The sequence below is a fragment of the Dreissena polymorpha genome, chromosome 1 (assembly GCF_020536995.1).
Source record: "Dreissena polymorpha isolate Duluth1 chromosome 1, UMN_Dpol_1.0, whole genome shotgun sequence".
Taxonomy (NCBI): Eukaryota; Metazoa; Mollusca; class Bivalvia; order Myida; family Dreissenidae; genus Dreissena; species Dreissena polymorpha.
In genome coordinates this window covers 12,544,297-12,557,320 of record NC_068355.1, presented here as the reverse complement: position 1 = coordinate 12,557,320, position 13,024 = coordinate 12,544,297, and the positions used below count along the sequence as shown (strand labels likewise).

At 35.3% G+C, this 13,024-nt stretch overlaps 2 protein-coding genes across 2 annotated transcripts in view; one reads left to right on the top strand and one right to left on the bottom strand.

The window, feature by feature from the left end:
* The window catches only part of LOC127871426 (vesicular glutamate transporter 2-like), a 43,242-nt gene extending 31,988 nt beyond the window's left edge, over nucleotides 1–11,254 (bottom strand). Inside the window, exon 1 of the mRNA XM_052414350.1 lies at nucleotides 11,186–11,254. The gene's annotated coding sequence lies outside the window, so the exon portion shown is untranslated. The remainder of the gene's footprint in view (nucleotides 1–11,185) is intronic.
* A 19-nt stretch (nucleotides 11,255–11,273) lies between these two features.
* LOC127871508 (uncharacterized) overlaps nucleotides 11,274–13,024 on the top strand; it is a 41,803-nt gene continuing 40,052 nt past the window's right edge. Inside the window, exon 1 of the mRNA XM_052414501.1 lies at nucleotides 11,274–11,336. The gene's annotated coding sequence lies outside the window, so the exon portion shown is untranslated. The remainder of the gene's footprint in view (nucleotides 11,337–13,024) is intronic.

Sequence of the window (13,024 nt, the reverse complement as noted above, 5' to 3'; positions counted from 1 at the left end):
ATCATTTGGTGAGTTTGGGAGAACTGTTAGTGTATAAATTAATTTAGGGAGTGCACACGTTTTCAACACGGTGTTTTTCCGATTAGTGTTAGTTTTATTTGCTGCCATGATTTTAAACAATTTTTAAATTTTTGTTATTTAGGCAATATGTTTTTTAGAATTGTTTCATTTTCATTGTTTGTAAAGGTTATTCATAACGTTGTTGCTTCATCTGATGCCCAGTTGAATTTCATTTCTGTTTTAAGATGAATATTACTTTGTTTGAATTTACCTACTTGTAGCACAGTGCATTTGCTTTTGTTTAGTTTAAGACCAGATGCAATTCCAAAAAGGGTTAGCGATTCTATAAGATTATCGAACGAGTCACTACTGTCATTTAAAAAATAAGTTGCATCATCAGCAAAAAGGGACTGTTTAATTTCTTCTTCGGGTTCTAGCGATATTCCCTTTATATGTCTATTTGATTGGATATAGTGTGATAGATATTCGATGCATATAATAAATAGCGAGGATGAAAGTGGACATCCTTGTCTTACCCCTCGTTCGATGTTAAAACTGTTTGAGAAAAAACCATTGTTAATAATTATACTGTTAATATCGGTGTAAAATAGTTTAACCCATTAAATAAGACTTTCACCGAAATTCATATTTTCTAAGCATGAGAACATTAACGAATGGTGGAGTGAATCGAAAGCCTTTTCGAAGTCTGCAAAAAAATGAGGCCAGAATTGTTTTGTTGAAATAATTTATGCATTATTATCAGACGTCCGTTTTCACCAATGTAACGTCCTTTAATGAAACCAGATTGTGACCTTGAAATTATTGATCGTAGTATTTTTTTGTATTCTGTTTGATATACTTTTAGTTGCAATTTTATAATCATTGTTCAGTAAACTAATCGGGCGCCAGTTTGATAAGGATTCTAAGTTTTTTTCCAGGTTTTGGAATGAGTGATATTATACCTTGTTTTTGTAGCGTAGTTAAGTTTTTTTTATTATTAAAAATGTTTCTATTTTTAAGATGAGTATGAAGGTTTCCCTTCTTTTTATCTAACACTGGGTTAAGAACAGTATTGAAATCACCCCGACTATAATGTTTTATCTTGGTTATTAATTATAAAGGATTGTACTGTTTCGTAGAATGTGGAATCATCTATGTTAGAGCCGTAAACGTTGATTAATGTTAATTGTGTTTCATGTATTTTGATTTCTATACTTGCTAGTCTGCCAATTATTAGTTCGTTAAAGTTATCGAATTTGATCCCTATATTATTTTTTATCACAAAGGCAATGCCTTGTTTATTAGTATGTTGTCCATTGAGATAGATGTCTCCGTCCCATTCATCTTTTAAGGTTTGTGCTAAAGTATGTGTCAAGTGACTTTCTTGTAATAGGCATATACTATACTTTTCTTCTAACCATTTGAAGATTTGTATGCTTTTGTCTCTTTTGTTTAGCCCTTTTTACATTTAAACTACATATTTTAATCATCTAAAGAGGTGAAGGGTGATGTTTGACCTTTGATCTTGATGATGAACTTGACCTTGACCTGTCACCACTCAAAATGTGCAGCTTCATGAGATAAACAAGCATGCCAAATACCAAGTTGCTATATTTAATATTGCAAAAATTGACCTTTGACCTTGACCTTTGACCTTGAGGATGAACTTGACCTTGACCTTTCACCACTCAAAATGTGCAGCTCCATGAGATACACATGCATGCCAAATATCAAGTTGCTATCTTCAATATTGCAAAATTTGACCTTTGATCTTTACCTTTGACCTTGAAGGATGAACATGAACTTGACCTTTCACTACTCAAATTGTGCAGCTCCATGAGATACACATACATGCAAAATATCAAGTTGCTATCTTCAGTATTGCAAAATTTTATCTTTGACCTTTAAGGATGAGTTTGACCTTGACTTTTCATCATTGAAAATGTGCAGCTCCATGAGATACACACGCTTGCCAAATATAAAGTTGCTATCTTCAATATTAAAAAAGTGATGGCCAATGTTAAAGTTTTTTGGACGGACGGACGCCATATATTTAGAATTTGACCTTGAAAGATGACATTGACCTTCACCTTTCACCTTTTAAAATGTGCAGCTCCATGAGATACACATGCATGCCAAATATCAAGTTGCTATCTTCAATATTTAAAAAGTAAAGGCCAATGGTAAAGTTTTTGGACGGACGGACAGACGCCATATATTCGACATTTGACCTTGAATGATGGCCTTTACGTTCACCTTACACCACTCAAAAAGTGCAGCTCCATGAGATACTCATGCATGCCAAATATCGAGTTGCTATCTTCAATATTTAAAAAGTTATGGCAAATGTTTAAGTTTTCGGACGGACGGAACATTTGACCTTGAAGAATGACCTTCACCTTTCACCACTCAAAATGTTCAGCTCCAGGAGATACACATGCATGCCAAATATCAAGTTGCTATCTTCAATAGTGAAAAAGGTATGGCCAATGTTAAAGTTTTCGGACGGACGGACAGACGCCATATATTAGACATTTGACCTTGAAAGATGACCTTGACCTTCACCTTTCATCACTCAAAATGTGCAGCTTAGAATAATAAAAGTACATGTATAGTGAACATCGCTTAGTTCATAACATATCAGGTTTACATTATGCAATAGTGAGTAGGCAAACATATTAATGAACATCCTAAGCACACATTATATGTACATGTTTTTAATATAGGCTCGAGTAAGCAGTAAATATTAGTTTGAGTATAAGTAATACAGTAATGCTGTTTTTGTAAAGATCTTTTTTTTGCAAAAAAAAACGCAACAAAAAATAAAAGCACAGAGCAATACTAACAATATGACTTGGTTTATTTTCCTAATATTTGCGCCGGATATACTTTTTAGGCAATTACTACAATTGATAGTTGAGGCGGACATAAGTCTAAGCAAGAATTGAGCTAAAGATTATATAAAACACCCATCATTAGTAAATATCATTTATGCTTGGGCAATTTAACATACTCATATTGAATTGTTTGTACATGAAGATATGAAATATGCATTTGGTTGCTTATGCTTGTGTTATTATTTAAAAAAAAAAGAGAAAGAAAGACAGTGAGGCCTAGGCACACATCTTTTTTTCATAAACAGATGCAGCACGGCCACTACTTTTTTGTAAGGGAAAAATGCCTTCCTAAAAGAGAGTATGTTTCTTTCTTCAGCGAAAAAACGAAAACTGAAGAAAAAAAACACAACATTAACAGACTCTTTTAGGTGTTAAAAGTAATGTTAAACCAAATTTATGTTTTCATAAAGTCCCCACATTTTTTGCTCCATGGCATTTTAAAGTGCGCAATACATTTAACATTTGTCTAGATTGAACTCTGATCTCATTTTGTCAAGCACTGTAAACGTTATTCATCGGCTTCAATAGAAACGGGTTCCCCGTACAACTCGCGCAATAATCTTTATTTATTAAGGTTCATGGGGGGGATAAAATTCATTAAAACTTCGCTTTGGTTTTTCTTCATTGAATGTGGTACAATATGGTCAAACTATATATCATTTTAAAGCTAAAGACGGATAGAATAACATAAACACATTTTTGACATTCAATATTTGTGTGCTTTATTCGTATTTTGGTTTAAAACCAATACTTTTTTACACTAATTTACAAAATCTCAATCTAAAGTTATGAATGATATGCACTACCTTAAGTTGAATAAATACAAAGCTATATACATATACAAGGTCAAGTTAGCAACATTTCACAGAAAATTATTGTCATAAAACAACAAATGAGTTTTTATTCAACTGCCTTTTTGGATAAATATCCTAAACATAGTTAAAAAAATAACTAAAACGTAACTACTTTTTAACAATCCAGGTATGGTGGATAATAAGAGTCACAATTCTATTTCACAGGCTTAACAATTTTGTTATTTACCTCTCAACCAAATTGCAAATTTTAAACCATCTCAAATTGAAATAGATTGCAGACGACATATAAAATTGTAAAGGAATATAAAGAAATTGGCAAAACGATTGATTTTATATTTCGATTCCTTCTACCCATTTGAAAGCGTGGCCATCGCTGTGATCCGTAGAAAAACGTGCAAAACAAATCGGTCGAAACCACGTGCAGTGGTGAGAAAACCGGGTATGTGTATACACATACCTGAGATAACACATGCTTATTTTGACAGTTTAGTGGCAACTTGTAAAACAACTATTAACATTAATCAGCAAGAGATCGCACTAAATAACAGAAATGACCGCATACCATCACTTACCCTATTTGAAATAGTTTCCAGCTGAAAATTGTCCCCCACACGTCTTTTTAGTTAATTTGTATTGTTTTTCTGGAGCCGAAGTGCATCTCACAGAATATCCAACCAACTTCCGTTGTTTTCACTTTCGTTATTAAAAACTCCGTTTAAAAGAATTATTACTACTTTTAGATTGTTAAAGCGATGTATTATTATATATTATCAATAGAATAGTATACCGTGATGAATTGAACGGAGTAATCTAGATCTTTCTGTCAGTCTGTAAGCGTACTATTTTATGCGCAATAATAAAGTATATGTGATTCGACAACGATTGTAAACATTGGTGAAATGCTTCTTACATAGTTATTCTTTTGAGTGTTTATGAGGTCTGATCGTGCAGTTTGCAAACATCAACGGAAAGATTACAATCCAATGCATTTGTCATCGTCAACCGTATGGAATGTCAATTAGGCGATGAGTGAGTTTTTAGCATGTTTCTTTCTATTTTATTAATTTAAAAATGGCTGCCCCCATGGTGATGAAATGACATGTGTTCGAGTTTTGATATTTCTAGATATGCAAACTTTATTTACTATTTAAGCGTAACTTGCCCTCGTCAATGTCGATATCATTCACTAGTTATATAATTTTCCGCCGAAATACGTGGAATAAACATGATTCAGATTTTTGAAAATAATGTATATTTTAGTGTTAAAATCTCTTTGTATTTTGATTGATTTTGTGGATGTTATGATACGTTGATGTACAAAATTGGTAGCAGTTTGAAGGAAAAACATCCATTAAAGCATATATGTATACATTATCAATGTGGCACTCTTCCTTAAGTCAAATTTGAGTTCAATGCTAGGGGTCCCACATTTTTCAAAATGAAGCCTCTACATGAACCTTAACGTGTCAGTCCAATGCGAGTTCAAAGTAAAGTGTACAAAAAAGTAGCGTTAACAACCTAAACATTTTTACAATATCAAACTTTAACAGCACATTATCGTTTTTGGTTACTTTGCACCTTTAGTATGAAGTGTATAAAAATAGCGTAAACAATGTAATTTTTACTCTATCAACACTTCAGCAAAATGTAGTTTGAGGTATCAATGTTATTTTTTGTGTGGAGATGGCACCGCTCCTGGACCAGACATTTATAACTTCGTCCGACATTTTGCGTTTAACACTCATAAGCACCTCATGGTTTGGGGGGGGGGGGGTAGATCCTCACGCACAAACACGCCTTTCGCACGAAGCAGTTTGCTCCGCCTTAGCACTCGGTTACGCGTCATACGTGATTTGAAGCGTATGATTATATCTTTCTTGCCATTTGGACTCCTTTTCAGTCGGTGGGCGATGTCAACGTCTTCCATAGTAATGCTTTCCTGGGTGATGCTGTTAATCTTGGCAATTGTAATTTTAGTGGTTTCCTTTGCTGATTTAAATAAAGGGGATCCGTTGGGGCCAATTTCTGTGGTTGAATGTTCTATTCCACTTAAAATTATATTATTTCTCCTACTGTATTGGTTAGAATCATTTTCTGATCTTCTTCGGTCGTTTTCCTGATTCGCTAATTAAGCTTTTAGTTTTGAGTTTTCTTCCGACTGTAGATCTACTTGCGACTTCAGGTTTTTAACATCTTTCTTTAGTGTATCGTTTTCAATCTCCTTCTCAAATAGTCTTGCCTATAAAACTTCAATTTGTTTTGTACATGATGTTAATAAACTCTCTTTAAGTTTGTCAAAGCGATCGTTCACTAAGATTTTCAGCCTTTCGTCGTCTCTTTCGATTATATCTTTCCCTTTATCGTTCATCTTGCTGATTGATTTGTCGACGTTTGAAACTATATTCGACAATATTGAGTTAATGTCTTTCAATTGTTTTTTATGTCAGCGATTTCACTTTTCGTGTATTTTCTTAGCCGCTGCCTATTTCACTTGAAGCTGCACGATCACGTGAAGATTGCTTTTTAGACAATTCAGGTTCAGTATAAATGTATTGTTATATGCTGCCTCTTCGTCCTCTGTTGCCAGCGTCTCAATGTATTCAGTTTGTCTGCTTAAATACTTTGTTTGATGCTCCTGTATGCCTCTGTTCACTCTTCTTACGCGTTAACGCTTGCGGCTCTTGTTCTGCCGTTATTGCCACTTGCTTTCTTTCCTCTTCTTTCTTCGATTTTCTGAAGCGTCTCTGCAGTGATCCACAACTTGTGGGTGTACGACTTGGAACCCAGTACTTGTTGGTATGTTAAGGTCACTTCTACTTTCACTTTCTGCCACTTCTACGCTAACGTCTCTTCTTCAAGCAGCTCCTCGATTACTTGAAACTTGTTGGAGAGACTTACATTGAACTCTTCGTGCTTGTGTCTTTAAGCGTAGAGGTGTTGTTACGCGGTCCAACTTTACTTCAGCTTCAGGTTTTGTTTCAGCAACCACTTGAATAGTGACGTACCCAAAGCAAGCGTTACTTTCCCATAGCCTTTTTTTCTTACAAATGCAAATACTCAACGCAGTGGTTGCTTACCCCTAGCCTTCTTTCGCTAACGAAGTATTCACCGCAGTAGATAATTCCCCTAAGCATTCGTTACTTTCCGTAAGTAACCACTGCCTCCAAGAGTGAAATGCATGTAGTTCGCACAGCACAGTCATCACCAAGACCACTATCACCATTATAAAACGTAAGGACAAAATTCTGTGGAAAAGACTTCAATCTTAACATCCTATCCCTTATGTATATGGAAACACAGATTTCGAAGACACACATTTCATTTATCACATAAACCAGATGCAGATTGGGTTTGTACTGCTAACGGTTATAATCTCTTGGGATCCAGAAGGTCCTATTGACATAAAAGCATATATGCGAAAACAGGCTTGTAGTACTCCTGCATGGCGTACAGGGGACGCTATATACATTTATTTTTTATAAAAACACAGAACTATGATTGAAAATTGCATGACCGCCTTCGATAAAATGGGGAAAAAAACACATAAGTACGTATCTAACTAAATGTTTTCGTATGACTGTGCCGTTTTCGTGACATTTAAACAGAAATGGTGAAAACCAAATCATAATTTGGGTTTTATTGCTCAATTAGCACATGCTGACTGTCACAATCGCTGCGGATATCAGTCGGAAAATATGTACACATACAATGCGGGTGTTAAAGTGGCGGAATATTTACCAATTACCATCGTGTTTTTGCACGATGGTAATTGATAAATATTCCGCCCTATCGGATTGCTGCAATCAAGTTCTATCATGATTTTAAAACGCTAGATAACATTACGGTTTCTACCAATAATAAGAGCAAAACTACTGTGTACCCTTCGACCAAATCATATAACACAAAGTCTATTTTTTAACAAAGTTATCAACATTTTAAAATGAAAACGAGGATTCTAAATGCAATATACATTGTGTATTCATATTCATGTAGCAAATGAATAACAAGAAGGATGTGGAGTTCTTACACGAATTGTTTATTGCAGAATTCTTTTTTGACGTCGTGGTATCATTACCTGCTTATAAGTTTTTTAAAGGCAATATCCAATTGTTTAGTTGAGTATTACATACAAAAAATGTATCGATAGTCCATCTGACTTAAACTTACTGACGAAAAGAAATCAGAAAAGAGTGAACATTGTGCTGTTTCCATATTACTTTTATCCCTTCTGGAAACTCAATTAAGTAGAGACATTGTTGTTTTTGCAGTTTTTGTAGCGGATTTATTACCTAGACCTACTTTTGGTTCTATTTTTGATGACATAGTGTAACATTTCGGAGAAAGTGTTCAACAGATGCTAAAGTGTGTTTTGCTTATGTTCATAATTGTGCAATTTTGCAAAACCATTACCGATGAAAAGATAGCCCTGATCCCTGATGAACGCACAAGCTCTTATCGTATAGAATGTTTATATACCCACTCAGGACATCATATGCATGTCGATACAGATAATGAACCAAATATGTGTTTACTTTTCGCAGTCTCTATACCAACATCCCCTCCTTAAGGCGCTTTCGTTAACGACGTTAAAGTGGAAGGAAGAAGAGAAGAAACTGACGTCAATGTATGACGTTAACAGGATGAACAACTCGCAGAAATATCTCCATAAATGTATGAACAACGTAAGCATCATCATTGTACTGGGTTACTGTCAGCTTCTTGCAAATCCCTTATAGCGTAGAAATATCGATGAAGGTACGGATAGAGAGTTGATATATTCCGAGGCCGTTTAACTTCTTCGACCGGACAGCGACTTTCAATATGCCTCAACACACGACCAGTATTGAAGGTGTTCTCAATGAGTCCATAATATGACCAGTGTGTCAAACATACTCCAATTATTTTCCGGTTTTGTAAACAACTATACATCAGATTTTTATGGCAAATGATCAAACAAACTAAAATCAGTAAATACAATAATAATACGAACGATTTATTGTTGACCAATTAATTAAATGCAAGTTTAATATAAACACCATTTTCATTACATCTGAGATATAAAAAATAGACAAAACGACTTCAGAATTAACCTCGTCGAAACCAATAGTATGTATACATTGAGGTACCCCTAATAGCGGATTTGAGCAAACGCGTGTTCCGTCGCGATCACTAAGGGATTCCAATCTGTAGAAAGGGCATTTATTGGATAGGCCTACACATTGGTTACATTTATATTGCTTACACGCCGTTATATTTAAGGCTCCCTTCAATTTCAATCTATCACATACTTTTGCATTAGAATCCAGCTAATAGTATCGGGGGTTACCTCAACACGGTACGTCTACACGTTACGCCGGCTCAGTCAAATGTGGATTTTTTATTTGATGGTATTCATACATGTATGAGAAAGTTTAAAAGTCACAATTTCTGATCATGCCCATTGATGTAAACATTATATTAACCATAAAATTTCGAAGAACAACAATACATGTGTGCCGTCCATTACGAAAGGTCCCGGTCCAAAATCTAATCGCATTAGTTGACAGAGTTGGTTCGACTCCTACTATTCCATTATTTATTGATGCACGTACAATGAATCCGATGTCGGGCAATCGCCGGGCGATAACCGAGCGTTGATCGTCCGATCTTTTTCCGATCCCAAATGGATTCCTTCCCGAATAAGACGTCGGTAAAATTTAACGTGAGACTTAAAATTAATCCAGACGCCGCCCGATGCTACAAAATGACCCGGTGTCCGTGCGACCGTCGACCGGGAGCCAGCCTGATGCGCGTAAACATACGTCGTCCGCTGATCGGACGGTGATCGGTCTCTATTTGTGACTGAGGTGTAACAGAGGGACATCGGCGACTGTCCGATTGGTGTCACGTGATATAGATCTCGTTTTTTGCCGCGCGAACTCCCGATACAGCTGTTCGGCTAGCGCAGTGATTGGTTCACTCTCTTCTCACTAAGGCAACCCGGGTTTAAATTCCGTTCCCGGCAGCATGTGAGTTTGGTAAGTGGTAAACATACCGAACAGGTGGGGTTTCCCTCGGGTACTCCGGCTTACCCCCACAACTCCTCGCTAAAACAGGGACCTATACAAACAAAGGATACGCATCATCCGAAGAACAGGTATAGGGCACTGGCTTTCGCTGCCATTTGGTTATACTTCCATTTAGGTATTTCGGAACACTTCCATCCTCCTGTTACGTCATTTAGACTGGTTTTAAAACCTTTTAGATTGTTTCGAATGATTCTACATGATCTTTACTAGTAAAGCATGTTTTTCTATCAGTAAATCGCATGGGACTTAAAAAACAGCAAAGACGGCAAAACTTAGGTGAAAAAAGCGATCATATTGGCATTACGGTCTTTAATATTTTAAGTGATTTTGCGACTTTTATTTAACTTATAAACATTTTTCTGCGTTAGTCTTTTTGTATAACAATAAACTTGTATCACACCACATGACTGATTTTCGTTTCTTTATTAAATGGACACAACAAATTTAGTTCAGCTTTTTACAATAGTGAACGTTTATCTTACCAGATTAGGAATATGGTTATGTTGTTAAGATGCCTTTCAATTAAGATTGAGTTTTAATAAAAAATATTTAGTAAAAAAGCAGAGTTCAGACAATGCAATAACAGAATTATTTAGTTATACGTCAATTTTTTCTTCATAGTTTGCTACAAAACATGTTTCATAACATTAAAAATACGATGTCTTATTTATTGTGTTGCCTTTTGCCTCATTTGTGTTTATTACATGCATAAAAACTAATTTGTGAAAAATATACCGAGTCTGAGATACTCGAATTTGTGGAAAAATACAACCATTACATGTTAAATCTGGTTTATCCTTACAAGTATAACAAATACATCCGGGAAATACATACATACATACTTAGGCGAAAACCAACTTTTCAACTTGTTTGTTTACATACCTAAAAATAGAAATACAGCAGAACACACGTCTAGTTCAAACTAATGTCTGATAACTTTCTTGTTTAACTACATTTTCATTGCATCAAAAGCATTAAACTAAAGGAAACTGTGATGCCATTACATTGGGAAGAATCAGAACATGGTATCATTGTGGAGATATAGACTCTAGAATATGATCGAGCAAAGCAACACTCGTGGATGACATAGCACAGCCAACACTTTAAAGCTTATTTACCATATAAAAAAATCAAACAGGTGGAAAAGAGCATCAATTTGCTCCAGTTTTTAAAACATCGAGATGCAAATCTTAAAGTTTAAAACAATATAAACATCCAGTGCACTAATAAAGCTATCAAAAAGGTATCAACAACGTTTGCAGCTCAAATTAGTGCAATCTAACCATTATGTCACATTGTTTACAATACGCGTGCATAATGAAAGGTATGATCAATAAGAGGCAATCTAAAAAGTAACAAACCTGAATATAATGTGAAGTTTTTTAAAGTTTATTTATGTGTTTACCTTTAAAATCTCGCGCATTAGCAAATAAACCAGACGACACGATAGTGGCTTATCTCCTACTTGCAAGTATTACAAATAAAAATATTGCTGATTATTATGTCTTACTTTTTGAAAGTTCCGCCAAGCATTTAATTAATGTTAACAATAACAGGTATGCTTTTCTTTGCTGTCACTTTTCAGAAATGTTAAATAAATAACGATAAATAAATATAACAAATCGCGATAAAGCGCACGTGAATCATTATTTACGCTATTTATAAGCGTTTTGTTGCTGTACCCGTACAAATTTCGGATATGAAAGGCTATTCGGATAATTAATTATCGTTTTGAGTTGTTAACCAGGTTGTCCGAAGGAAAAAACTGGTTATTAGATTGGCGAATGCGGGCGGGCTGGCTGGCTGGCGGGCTGGCTGGCTGGCGGAATAAGCTTGTCCGGGCCATAACTATGTCGTTCATTGTCAGATTTTAAAATCATTTGGCACATTTGTTCACCATCATTGGACGGTGTGTCGCGCGAAATAATTACGTCGATATCTCCAAGGTCAAGGTCACACTTTGAGTTCAAAGGTCAAAAATGGCCATAAATGAGCTTGTCCGAGCCATAACTATGTCGTTCATCGTCAGATTTTAAAATCATTTGGCACATTTGTTCACCATCATTGGACGGTGTGTCGCGCGAAATAATTACGTGATATCTCCAAGGTCAAGGTCACACTTTGAGTTCAAAGGTCAAAAATGGCCATAAATGAGCTTGTCCTGGCCATAACTATGTCATTCATTGTGAGATTTTAAAATCATTTGGCACATTTGTTCACCATCATGGGACGGTGTGTCCCACAAAAGAATCACGTCAATATCTCCAATGTCAAGGTCGCCACGACTAAAAATAGATTAAAAAAAAAAAAAAACTTACAAAGGGGGTTAATTTTTTTTGGTCATTTCAAAAGTTCAGTTTGAGTTTTCTCCCTTTATCAGATTTTTTTTTCACAATGAAAACCTGGTTTTGTGACAATTTTGTCCCTTGTTGTACATATATTGATAAGAGTTCGGTCCATGTTCAAAGTTTTGCAAGAGGTCACGTTTCACTTGACTGGGATTTAGAAAAAAAAAGAAAGGAAAACTTATGTGTTTAGTTATATTCAGGGATCGCGCTGGGATTTAAAAACAGGAGTCCGTGTAGTTCTGGCTTCCATAACTTTAAATGTCGCTTTTTATGATTTTTGACTGGCGCGACTTTATAGTTATGGACCAACCCCATTAGGAAAGTCAACCAGAAATTCCCTAAAAGTTGACAGTTAACAAAGACCGGTCCAAAACAGCTTTTAAATGCAGTTGTTGGCCCAAATCAACCACTTGATTGGAAAGATTGACATTTTTCACATTTAACTGATATATACTTTCACAAAAAACTATCTTAAACATTTAAAATGTATCTATTCTGCTCTTACATATCGAGAAAAACAGCGATGTGACAGACTTTCTTGAAATGCGAATCTCCCGAGATTTCACGGTCATATAACGTTATTTCTATTTTTAGTAACAAACCATGTGCTCAAGTGTTTTCAAATTCAGAATGACATTTCCCGGTATTTTAATTATTCTGGCTTATTTTGTAAACAAATTGTAGTCTCAATACAAAGTCAAAGTAAATATTATATAAAACTACCGGATTCACAATGAAATCAGTCTTATAATCCACCAGACGTAAGTTGTTAATCACAAATAAAAGATTTCAGAAAACGAAAGTAATGTTTACAATTTCAGCATAAAATGTCAAGGTTTATCCGAAAGTATCCAAATGAAAACTCGTCACGTGACAAAGCGACAATGGCGTCAAAA